The sequence below is a fragment of the Bombina bombina genome, chromosome 1 (assembly GCF_027579735.1).
Source record: "Bombina bombina isolate aBomBom1 chromosome 1, aBomBom1.pri, whole genome shotgun sequence".
Taxonomy (NCBI): domain Eukaryota; kingdom Metazoa; phylum Chordata; class Amphibia; order Anura; family Bombinatoridae; genus Bombina; species Bombina bombina.
In genome coordinates this window covers 187,126,643-187,139,812 of record NC_069499.1, presented here as the reverse complement: position 1 = coordinate 187,139,812, position 13,170 = coordinate 187,126,643, and positions in this window count along the sequence as shown.

Genomic DNA, 13,170 nt, shown 5'->3' with positions numbered 1-13,170 from the left:
TAGCCAATTGCAAAGTGGCGTCTAGGGTGAAAGAATTAGCCAATTTGAGAGCATTGATTCTGTCCATAATCTCCTCATAAGGAGGAGAATCACTATCGACCCGCCTTTACCAGCTCATCGAACCAGAAACACGCGGCTGTAGCGACAGGGACAATGCATGAAATTGGTTGTAGAAGGTAACCCTGCTGAACAAACATCTTTTTAAGTAAACCTTCTAATTTTTTATCCATAGGATCTTTGAAAGCACAACTATCTTCTATGGGTATAGTGGTGCGTTTGTTTAAAGTGGAAACCGCTCCCTCGACCTTGGGGACTGTCTGCCATAAGTCCTTTCTGGGGTCGACCATAGGAAACAATTTTTTAAATATGGGGGGAGGGACGAAAGGTATACCGGGCCTTTCCCATTCTTTATTTACAATGTCCGCCACCCGCTTGGGTATAGGAAAAGCTTCTGGGAGCCCCGGGACCTCTAGGAACTTGTCCATTTTACATAGTTTCTCTGGGATGACCAAATTGTCACAATCATCCAGAGTGGATAATACCTCCTTAAGCAGAGCGCGGAGATGTTCCAACTTAAATTTAAATGTAATCACATCAGGTTCAGCTTGTTGAGAAATTTTCCCTGAATCTGAAATTTCTCCCTCAGACAAAACCTCCCTGGCCCCATCAGACTGGTGTAGGGGCCTTTCAGAACCATTATCATCAGCGTCGTCATGCTCTTCAGTATCTAAAACAGAGCAATCGCGCTTACGCTGATAAGTGGGCATTTTGGCTAAAATGTTTTTGATAGAATTATCCATTACAGCCGTTAATTGTTGCATAGTAAGGAGTATTGGCGCGCTAGATGTACTAGGGGCCTCCTGAGTGGGCAAGACTCGTGTAGACGAAGGAGGGAATGATGCAGTACCATGCTTACTCCCCTCACTTGAGGAATCATCTTGGGCATCATTGTCATTGTCACATAAATCACATTTATTTAAATGAGAAGGAACTCTGGCTTCCCCACATTCAGAACACAGTCTATCTGGTAGTTCAGACATGTTAAATAGGCATAAACTTGATAACAAAGTACAAAAAACGTTTTAAAATAAAACCGTTACTGTCACTTTAAATTTTAAACTGAACACACTTTATTACTGCAATTGCGAAAAAATATGAAGGAATTGTTCAAAATTCACCAAAATTTCACCACAGTGTCTTAAAGCCTTAAAAGTATTGCACACCAAATTTGGAAGCTTTAACCCTTAAAATAACGGAACCGGAGCCGTTTTTAACTTTAACCCCTTTACAGTCCCTGGTATCTGCTTTGCTGAGACCCAACCAAGCCCAAAGGGGAATACGATACCAAATGACGCCTTCAGAAAGTCTTTTCTATGTATCAGAGCTCCTCACACATGCGACTGCATGTCATGCCTCTCAAAAACAAGTGCGCAACACCGGCGCGAAAATGAGGCTCTGCCTATGATTTGGGAAAGCCCCTAAAGAATAAGGTGTCTAAAACAGTGCCTGCCGATATAATCTTATCAAAATACCCAGATTAAATGATTCCTCAAGGCTAAATAAGTGTTAATATATCGATTTAGCCCAGAAAAAGTCTACAGTCTTAATAAGCCCTTGTGAAGCCCTTATTTACTATCTTAATAAACATGGCTTACCGGATCCCATAGGGAAAATGACAGCTTCCAGCATTACATCGTCTTGTTAGAATGTGTCATACCTCAAGCAGCAAGAGACTGCTCACTGTTCCCCCAACTGAAGTTAATTCCTCTCAACAGTCCTGTGTGGAACAGCCATGGATTTTAGTAACGGTTGCTAAAATCATTTTCCTCATACAAACAGAAATCTTCATCTCTTTTCTGTTTCAGAGTAAATAGTACATACCAGCACTATTTTAAAATAACAAACTCTTGATTGAATAATAAAAACTACAGTTAAACACTAAAAAACTCTAAGCCATCTCCGTGGAGATGTTGCCTGTACAACGGCAAAGAGAATGACTGGGGTAGGCGGAGCCTAGGAGGGATCATGTGACCAGCTTTGCTGGGCTCTTTGCCATTTCCTGTTGGGGAAGAGAATATCCCCACAAGTAAGGATGACGCCGTGGACCGGACACACCTATGTTGGAGAAATACAGATTTGTTTTAGGTTTCCAGAGAACATAAATATAGTATAAGAGTATAACCTGCCGCCCTGACACTAATTCTAGACTTCTTAGTACGGGGATTATATAAACAATTGTTTATCTCAAATATGAGTATAAACTGCCATCTATCCCTACATGCTAAAATTTAAGTATATAGATATATACATGAAAATCACACATCTCAAATTAGCTTATTTGCATATAGTTTTCTAGTGCTTAGCAGAGATATTACATATGATTCAGTGTATTCTTGCATTTGCTTAAACAAGACATTAATATGGCTAACTGGAGACTGGGAGCATAGGACATAAATATGTCACTGGACCTATAGTTTCAGACCCTAGAGCCTTCATAAAAAGTTTCAGCTCTGAAGCAGACAACATATAGATTCAGAAGGCTGCCACAAAAGTAAAATAACGCCGTCTTATAGGATACGGTAGCCTAACCCACACCAGCTTTCCGGAACCTTTGTCCCATTAGGGGCTAGATTACAAGTGGAGCACTAATTTATTGTGTGCCCGTAAATTAGCAATTAGCACTCAGAAAATTAACCAGAGATCAAATCTTTGGTTAATTTTAAAAATGTCCCTCAATTGCCCCTAAAACCTGTATGGTGTCTTTATTAAAATAAAAAATGTAGCATCTTGAATTTTTTTTAAAATAACTGCTCAAAGCAATTTTAGGGGTTAAAGTGTGCGGATGTGGGGGTGTTAAAAAAAAAAAAAAAAAAAAAAAAGGCACTAAAATGTGCCTTTACATTGCGGTCCATGGGGACTGTGTGTTCACTGTAATATATATGTATATGCTTATATACATATTAGGGGTGTGCATCTTCACTGGTCTCACGATTCGATTACGATTATCCTGTCAACGATTCGATTCTGCGATACATCACGATTACTGCCCATGATTTTCATGAACTTGTTCTATTCCATATTTTACATATACACACACACACACGCATACACACAATATTTATTTATTTATTTATAAAATATTTTACCAGGAAGGATACATTGAGATTTCTCTCGTTTTCAAGTATGTCCTGGGTCCACAAGACATTCCATTGATAACATAGGGTACAATAAAATACAAAAAACAATAATACACACACACACACTATATATATATATTTATATATATATATATATATATATATATATATATATATACACACACACACACACACACACTATATATATATATATATATATTTATAAAAAATATATATGCACACACACGTGTATATATATATATATATATATATATATATGTTTTCTTTCAAGCAACTGTGAAAGATGAGACATCGCTCATAAACATAATACAATATGCACAAATAGAAATTTATCTGTAGATTTATTTTAAAAAGGAAAGTGTAAATGTACAATGAAAAATAATGAGAGGTAATGGTCAACTTGGGGGCCAGAAAATACTTTAAGCAACCACAAAACTGCAGACTGCATACAGGATATATATATATATATATATATATATATATATATATATATATATATCTATATACACACACATACACACACACACACACACACACTGGGGGGCATATTGTACAGTAGTGGTCAATATTCCATAAATCGGGGGAAGGCCACAGGAAGGTGGTTATTCCACCCCTCTTCTGTATAGCCAAGACTCTGCTGACCTCTGTTCTTCCTCTCTCCCCCCAGTATGCACTGAGTCTGGAGTTCCAGAATAGCTTTGTCTCCCTAACTACAGCTGCATATTCAAGGGAGTCTGGCTCCTGGTTTTACACAAGCTGCACCACATCAGGACTTGTTGTGCACACTGCGCAGATATCTGACACGGAGGGCACTCAAAGTCCAACAGACCTCCCCTCTCACACACAAATGTTCCGGTTAGGAATTTTTATGACACCTACTGCCGACAGCAGCCTCATGTAAACAGTGAATCTTTTCTTGTATTATCGATTCACTGTTTACTGTTGCGGTCTCTGCTCTGCTGCATGTTTGCTCTCATATCCCTAGCTAACAAGCATTTATGGGTTGCTATTAGATATAGTAAGTCAAGTTTTACAAAAGTCACACAATTGCCTCTCAAAATGTTGAAAATAAAGTATAAATTGTGCGACTTTGTAAAACTCGACTTACTATATCTTATAGCAACCCTCAAATGCTCGTTAGCTATGACAGAGAGCAAACATGCAGCAGAGACCCCAACAGTAAACAGTGAATCGATAATACAAGAAAAGATTCACCGTTTACATGAGGCTGCTGTCGGCTATTTATGACATAGGTGTCATAAAAATTCCTGACCGGAACATTTGTGTGTGTGAGAGGGGATGTCTGTTGGAGTGCTCTCCGTGCCAGATATCTGCACAGTGTGCATAGCAAGTCCTGATGTGGTGTGGCTGTAACCATGAAAACTGCAAGCCGCTGCAAAGCATAAGGACAGATTGATCCTTATGTTGGTTTCTCTGAATAACATAATTTATGTAAGAACTTACCTGATAAATTCATTTCTTTCATATTAGCAAGAGTCCATGAGCTAGTGACGTATGGGATATACATTCCTACCAGGAGGGGCAAAGTTTCCCAAACCTCAAAATGCCTATAAATACACCCCTCACCACACCCACAAATCAGTTTAACGAATAGCCAAGAAGTGGGGTGATAAGACAAAAGTGCGAAGCATAAATATAAGGAATTGGAATAATTGTGCTTTATACAAAAAAATCATAACCACCACAAAAAAAGGGTGGGCCTCATGGACTCTTGCTAATATGAAAGAAATGAATTTATCAAGTAAGTTCTTACATAAATTATGTTTTCTTTCATGTAATTAGCAAGAGTCCATGAGCTAGTGACGTATGGGATAATGACTACCCAAGATGTGGATCACTAGAGAGGGAGGGATAAAATAAAGACAGCCAATTCCGCTGAAAAATAATCCACACCCAAAATAAAGTTTAAATTTTATAATGAAAAAACTGAAATTATAAGCAGAAGATTCAAACTGAAACAGCTGCCTGAAGTACTTTTCTACCAAAAACAGCTTCAGAAGAAGAAAACACATCAAAATGGTAGAATTTAGTAAAAGTATGCAAAGAAGACCAAGTTGCTGCTTTGCAAATCTGATCAACCGAAGCTTCATTCCTAAACGCCCAGGAAGTAGAAACTGACCTAGTAGAATGAGCTGTAATCCTTTGAGGCGGAGTTTTACCCGACTCGACATAAGCATGATGAATTAAAGATTTCAACCAAGATGCCAAAGAAATGGCAGAGGCCTTCTGACCTTTCCTAGAACCGGAAAAGATAATAAATAGACTAGAAGTCTTTCGGAAATTCTTAGTAGCTTCAACATAATATTTCAAAGCTCTAACTACATCCAAAGAATGCAATGATTTCTCCTTAGAATTCTTAGGATTAGGACATAATGAAGGAACCACAATTTCTCTACTAATGTTGTTGGAATTCACAACCTTAGGTAAAAATTTAAAAGAAGTTCGCAACACCGCCTTATCCTGGTGAAAAATCAGAAAAGGAGACTCACAAGAAAGAGCAGATAATTCAGAAACTCTTCTGGCAGAAGAGATGGCCAAAAGGAACAAAACTTTCCAAGAAAGTAATTTAATGTCCAATGAATGCATAGGTTCAAACGGAGGAGCTTGAAGAGCCCCCAGAACCAAATTCAAACTCCAAGGAGGAGAAATTGACTTAATGACAGGTTTTATACGAACCAAAGCTTGTACAAAACAATGAATATCAGGAAGATTAGCAATCTTTCTGTGAAAAAGAACAGAAAGAGCAGAGATTTGTCCTTTCAAGGAACTTGCAGACAAACCTTTATCCAAACCATCCTGAAGAAACTGTAAAATTCTCGGAATTCTAAAAGAATGCCAGGAAAAATGATGAGAAAGACACCAAGAAATATAAGTCTTCCAGACTCTATAATATATCTCCCTAGATACAGATTTACGAGCCTGTAACATAGTATTAATCACAGAGTCAGAGAAACCTCTTTGACTAAGAATCAAGCGTTCAATCTCCATACCTTTAAATTTAAGGATTTGAGATCCTGATGGAAAAAAGGACCTTGCGACAGAAGGTCTGGCCTTAACGGAAGAGTCCACGGTTGGCAAGAGGCCATCCGGACAAGATCCGCATACCAAAACCTGTGAGGCCATGCTGGAGCTACCAGCAGAACAAACGAGCATTCCTTCAGAATCTTGGAGATTACTCTTGGAAGAAGAACTAGAGGCGGAAAGATATAGGCAGGATGATACTTCCAAGGAAGTGACAATGCATCCACTGCTTCCGCTTGAGGATCCCTGGATCTGGACAGATACCTGGGAAGTTTCTTGTTTAGATGAGAGGCCATCAGATCTATTTCTGGAAGTCCCCACATTTGAACAATCTGAAGAAATACCTCTGGGTGAAGAGACCATTCGCCCGGATGTAACGTTTGGCGACTGAGATAATCCGCTTCCCAATTGTCTATACCTGGGATATAGACCGCAGAAACTAGACAGGAGCTGGATTCCGCCCATACCAGAATTCGAGATACTTCTTTCATAGCCAGAGGACTGTGAGTCCCTCCTTGATGATTGATGTATGCCACAGTTGTGACATTGTCTGTCTGAAAACAAATGAACGATTCTCTCTTTAGAAGAGGCCAAGCCTGAAGAGCTCTGAAAATTACACGGAGTTCCAAAATATTGATCGGTAATCTCACCTCCTGAGATTCCCAAACCCTTTGTGCTGTCAGAGACCCCCACACAGCTCCCCAACCTGAAAGACTTGCAGAGAGTGTCGTACAATCGGTTTTAAAGATATTAATTGAGATATCTTTGTGTAATCCCTGCACCACTGGTTCAGCATACAGAGCTGAAGAGGTCGCATGTGAAAACGAGCAAAGGGGATCGCGTCCGATGCAGCAGTCATAAGACCTAGAATTTCCATGCATAAGGCTACCGAAGGGAATGATTGTGACTGAAGGTTTCGACAAGCTGAGATCAATTTTAGACGTCTCTTGTCTGTCAAAGATAGAGTCATGGACACAATCTATCTGGAAACCTAAAAAGGTTACCCGTGTCTGAGGAATCAATGAAATTTTTGGTAAATTGATCCTCCAACCATGATCTTGAAGAAACAACACAAGTCGATTCGTATGAGATTCTGCTAAATGTGAAGACTGAGCAAGTACCAAGATATCGTCCAAATAAGGAAATACCACAATACCCTGTTCTCTGATTACAGACAGAAGGGCACAGAGAACCTTTGTAAAAATTCTTGGAGCTGTAGCTAGGCCAAACGGCAGAGACACAAACTGGTAATGCTTGTCTAGGAAAGAGAATCTCAGAAACTGATAGTGATCTGGATGAATCGGAATATGCAGATATGCATCCTGTAAATCTATTGTAGACATATAATGCCCTTGCTGAACAAAAGGCAGGATAGTCCTTACAGTTACCATTTTGAATATTGGTATCCTTACATAACGATTCAATATTTTTAGATCCAGAACTGGTCTAAAGGAATTCTCCTTCTTTGGTACAATGAAGAGATTTGAATAAAACCCCAGTCCCTGTTCCAGAACTGGAACTGGCATAATTACTCCAGCCAACTCTAGATCTGAAACACATTTCAGAAATGCTTGAGCCTTCGCTGGGTTTACTGGGACACGGGAAAGAAAAAATCTCTTTGCAGGAGGCCTTATCTTGAAGCCAATTCTGTACCCTTCTGAAACAATGTTCTGAATCCAAAGATTGTGAACGGAATTGATCCAAATTTCTTTGAAAAAACGTAATCTGCCCCCTACCAGCTGAGCTGGAATGAGGGCCGCACCTTCATGTGGACTTAGGAGCTGGCTTTGATTTTCTAAAAGGCTTGGATTTATTCCAGACTGGAGATGGTTTCCAAACTGATACCGCTCCTGAGGATGAAGGATCAGGCTTTTGTTCCTTGTTGTGACGAAAGGAACGAAAACGATTATTAGACCTAAATTTACCTTTAGATTTTTTATCCTGTGGTAAAAAAGTTCCTTTCCCTCCAGTAACAGTTGAGATAATAGAATCCAACTGAGAACCAAACAATTTATTACCCTGGAAAGAAAGGGAAAGCAGAGTAGACTTAGAAGACATATCAGCATTCCAAGTTTTAAGCCATAAAGCTCTTCTAGCTAAAATAGCTAGAGACATATACCTGACATCAACTCTAATGATATCAAAGATGGCATCACAAATAAAATTATTAGCATGTTGAAAAAGAATAATAATGCTATGAGAATTATGATCTGTTACTTGTTGCGCTAAAGCTTCTAACCAAAAAGTTGAAGCTGCAGCAACATCCGCTAAAGATATAGCAGGAATAAGAAGATTACCTGAACACAAGTAAGCTTTTCTTAGAAAGGATTCAATTTTCCTATCTAAAGGATCCTTAAAGGAAGTACCATCTGCCGTAGGAATAGTAGTACGCTTAGCAAGAGTAGAGACAGCCCCATCAACCTTAGGGATTTTGTCCCAAAACTCTAATCTGTCAGATGGCACAGGATATAATTGCTTAAAACGTTTAGAAGGAGTAAATGAATTACCCAAATTATTCCATTCCCTGGAAATTACTTCAGAAATAGCACCAGGGACAGGAAAAACTTCTGTAATAACTACAGGAGATTTAAAAACCTTATCTAAACGTTTAGATTTAGTATCAAGAAAACCAGAATCCTCAATTTCTAATGCAATTAGGACTTCTTTAAGTAAAGAACGAATAAATTCCATTTTAAATAAATATGAAGATTTATCAGCATCAACCTCTGAGACAGAATCCTCTGAACCAGAAGAACCATTATCAGAATCAGAATGATGATGTTCATTTAAAAATTCATCTGAAAAAACAAAATTTATGCTTACCTGATAAATCCCTTTCTCCTGTAGTGTGGTCAGTCCACGGGTCATCATTACTTCTGGGATATTAACTCCTCCCCAACAGGAAGTGCAAGAGGATTCACCCAGCAGAGCTGCTATATAGCTCCTCCCCTCTACGTCACCTCCAGTCATTCGACCAAGGACCAACGAGAAAGGAGAAGCCAAAGGGTGTAGTGGTGACTGGAGTATAATTAAAAAAACTTTTACCTGCCATAAAAAACAGGGCGGGCCGTGGACTGACCACACTACAGGAGAAAGGAATTTATCAGGTAAGCATAAATTTTGTTTTCTCCTGTTAAGTGTGGTCAGTCCACGGGTCATCATTACTTCTGGGATACCAATACCAAAGCTAAAGTACACGGATGACGGGAGGGACAGGCAGGCTCTTTATACGGAAGGAACCACTGCCTGAAGAACCTTTCTCCCAAAAACAGCCTCCGAAGAAGCAAAAGTGTCAAATTTGTAAAATTTGGAAAAAGTATGAAGAGAAGACCAAGTTGCAGCCTTGCAAATCTGTTCAACAGAAGCCTCATTCTTAAAGGCCCAAGTGGAAGCCACAGCTCTAGTAGAATGTGCTGTAATTCTTTCAGGAGGCTGCTGTCCAGCAGTCTCATAGGCTAACCGTATTATGCTACGAAGCCAAAAAGAAAGAGAGGTAGCCGAAGCTTTTTGACCTCTCCTCTGACCAGAATAAACGACAAACAGGGAAGACGTTTGTCGAAAATCCTTAGTTGCCTGTAGATAAAATTTCAGGGCACGGACTACATCTAGATTGTGTAGCAGACGTTCCTTCTTCGAAGAAGGATTAGGACACAAAGATGGAACCACAATCTCTTGATTGATATTCCTGTTAGTGACCACCTTAGGTAGGAACCCAGGTTTAGTACGCAGAACTACCTTGTCTGAATGAAAAATCAGATAAGGAGAATCACAATGTAAGGCAGATAACTCAGAGACTCTTCGAGCCGAGGAAATCGCCATTAAAAACAGAACTTTCCAAGATAACAGCTTGATATCAATGGAATGAAGGGGTTCAAACGGAACACCCTGTAAAACATTAAGAACTAAGTTCAAACTCCATGGTGGAGCAACAGTTTTAAACACAGGCTTGATCCTAGCTAAAGCCTGACAAAAAGCTTGAACGTCCGGAACTTCTGACAGACGTTTGTGTAAAAGAATGGACAGAGCTGAAATCTGTCCCTTTAAGGAACTAGCGGATAAACCCTTTTCTAAACCTTCTTGTAGAAAAGACAATATCCTCGGAATCCTAACCTTACTCCATGAGTAACTCTTGGATTCGCACCAATATAAGTATTTGCGCCATATCTTATGGTAAATCTTTCTGGTAACAGGCTTCCTAGCCTGTATTAAGGTATCAATAACTGACTCAGAAAAACCACGTTTTGATAAAATCAAGCGTTCAATTTCCAAGCAGTCAGCTTCAGAGAAATTAGATTTTGATGTTTGAAGGGACCCTGGATCAGAAGGTCCTGTTTCAGAGGTAGAGACCAAGGTGGACAGGATGACATGTCCACTAGATCTGCATACCAAGTCCTGCGTGGCCATGCAGGTGCTATTAGAATCACGGATGCTCTCTCCTGTTTGATTCTGGCAATCAATCGAGGAAGCATCGGAAAGGGTGGAAACACATAAGCCATCCCGAAGGTCCAAGGTGCTGTCAAAGCATCTATCAGAACCGCTCCCGGATCCCTGGATCTGGACCCGTAACGAGGAAGCTTGGCGTTCTGTCGAGACGCCATGAGATCTATCTCTGGTTTTCCCCAACGTCGAAGTATTTGGGCAAAGACCTCCGGATGAAGTTCCCACTCCCCCGGATGAAAAGTCTGACGACTTAGGAAATCCGCCTCCCAGTTCTCCACTCCCGGGATGTGGATTGCTGACAGGTGGCAAGAGTGAGACTCTGCCCAGCGAATTATCTTTGATACTTCCATCATTGCTAGGGAGCTTCTTGTCCCTCCCTGATGGTTGATGTAAGCTACAGTCGTGATGTTGTCCGACTGAAACCTGATGAACCCCCGAGTTGTTAACTGGGGCCAAGCCAGAAGGGCATTGATAACTGCTCTCAATTCCAGAATGTTTATTGGTAGGAGACTCTCCTCCTGATTCCATTGTCCCTGAGCCTTCAGAGAATTCCAGACAGCGCCCCAACCTAGTAGGCTGGCGTCTGTTGTTACAATTGTCCAGTCCGGCCTGCTGAATGGCATCCCCCTGGACAGATGTGGCCGAGAAAGCCACCATAGAAGAGAATTTCTGGTCTCTTGATCCAGATTCAGAGTAGGGGACAAGTCTGAGTAATCCCCATTCCACTGACTTAGCATGCACAATTGCAGCGGTCTGAGATGTAGGCGTGCAAAGGGTACTATGTCCATTGCCGCTACCATTAAGCCGATCACCTCCATGCATTGAGCTACTGACGGGTATTGAATGGAATGAAGGACACGGCATGCATTTTGAAGCTTTGCTAACCTGTCTTCTGTCAGGTAAATCTTCATTTCTACAGAATCTATAAGAGTCCCCAAGAAGGGAACTCTTGTGAGTGGAAAGAGAGAACTCTTCTTTTCGTTCACCTTCCATCCATGCGACCTTAGAAATGCCAGTACTAACTCTGTATGAGACTTGGCAGTTTGAAAGCTTGAAGCTTGTATCAGAATGTCGTCTAGGTACGGAGCTACCGAAATTCCTTGCGGTCTTAGTACCGCCAGAAGAGCACCCAGAACCTTTGTGAAGATTCTTGGAGCCGTAGCCAATCCGAATGGAAGAGCTACAAACTGGTAATGCCTGTCTAGAAAGGCAAACCTTAGATACCGGTAATGATCTTTGTGCATCGGTATGTGAAGGTAAGCATCCTTTAAATCCACTGTGGTCATGTACTGACCCTTTTGGATCATGGGTAAAATTGTCCGAATAGTTTCCATTTTGAACGATGGAACTCTTAGGAATTTGTTTAGGATCTTTAAATCCAAGATTGGCCTGAAAATTCCCTCTTTTTTGGGAACCACAAACAGATTTGAGTAAAACCCTTGTCCTTGTTCCGACCGCGGAACCGGATGGATTACTCCCATTAATAAAAGATCTTGTACGCAGCGTAGAAACGCCTCTTTCTTTATTTGGTTTGTTGACAACCTTGACAAATGAAATCTCCCTCTTGGGGGAGAGGATTTGAAGTCCAGAAGGTATCCCTGAGATATGATCTCTAACGCCCAGGGATCCTGGACATCTCTTGCCCAAGCCTGGGCGAAGAGAGAAAGTCTGCCCCCCACTAGATCCGTTCCCGGATCGGGGGCCCTCAATTCATGCTGTCTTAGGGGCAGCAGCAGGTTTCCTGGCCTGCTTGCCCTTGTTCCAGGACTGGTTAGGTCTCCAGCCTTGTCTGTAGCGAGCAACAGCTCCTTCCTGTTTTGGTGCAGAGGAAGTTGATGCTGCTCCTGCTTTGAAATTACGAAAGGAACGAAAATTAGACTGTCTAGCCTTAGGTTTGGCTCTATCTTGAGGCAGGGCATGGCCTTTACCTCCTGTAATGTCAGCGATAATTTCTTTCAACCCGGGCCCGAATAAGGTCTGCCCTTTGAAAGGTATATTAAGCAATTTAGATTTAGAAGTAACGTCAGCTGACCAGGATTTTAGCCACAGTGCTCTGCGCGCCTGAATGGCGAATCCGGAATTCTTAGCCGTAAGTTTAGTTAAATGTACTACGGCATCCGAAATAAATGAGTTAGCTAACTTAAGGGCTTTAAGCTTGTGTGTAATCTCATCTAATGGAGCTGATTCAAGTGTCTCTTCCAGAGACTCAAACCAAAATGCTGCTGCAGCCGTGACAGGCGCAATGCATGCAAGCGGTTGCAATATAAAACCTTGTTGAACAAACATTTTCTTAAGGTAACCCTCTAACTTTTTATCCATTGGATCTGAAAAGGCACAGCTATCCTCCACCGGGATAGTGGTACGCTTAGCTAAAGTAGAAACTGCTCCCTCCACCTTAGGGACCGTTTGCCATAAGTCCCGTGTGGTGGCGTCTATTGGAAACATCTTTCTAAATATCGGAGGGGGTGAGAACGGCACACCGGGTCTATCCCACTCCTTAGTAACAATTTCAGTAAGTCTCTTAGGTATA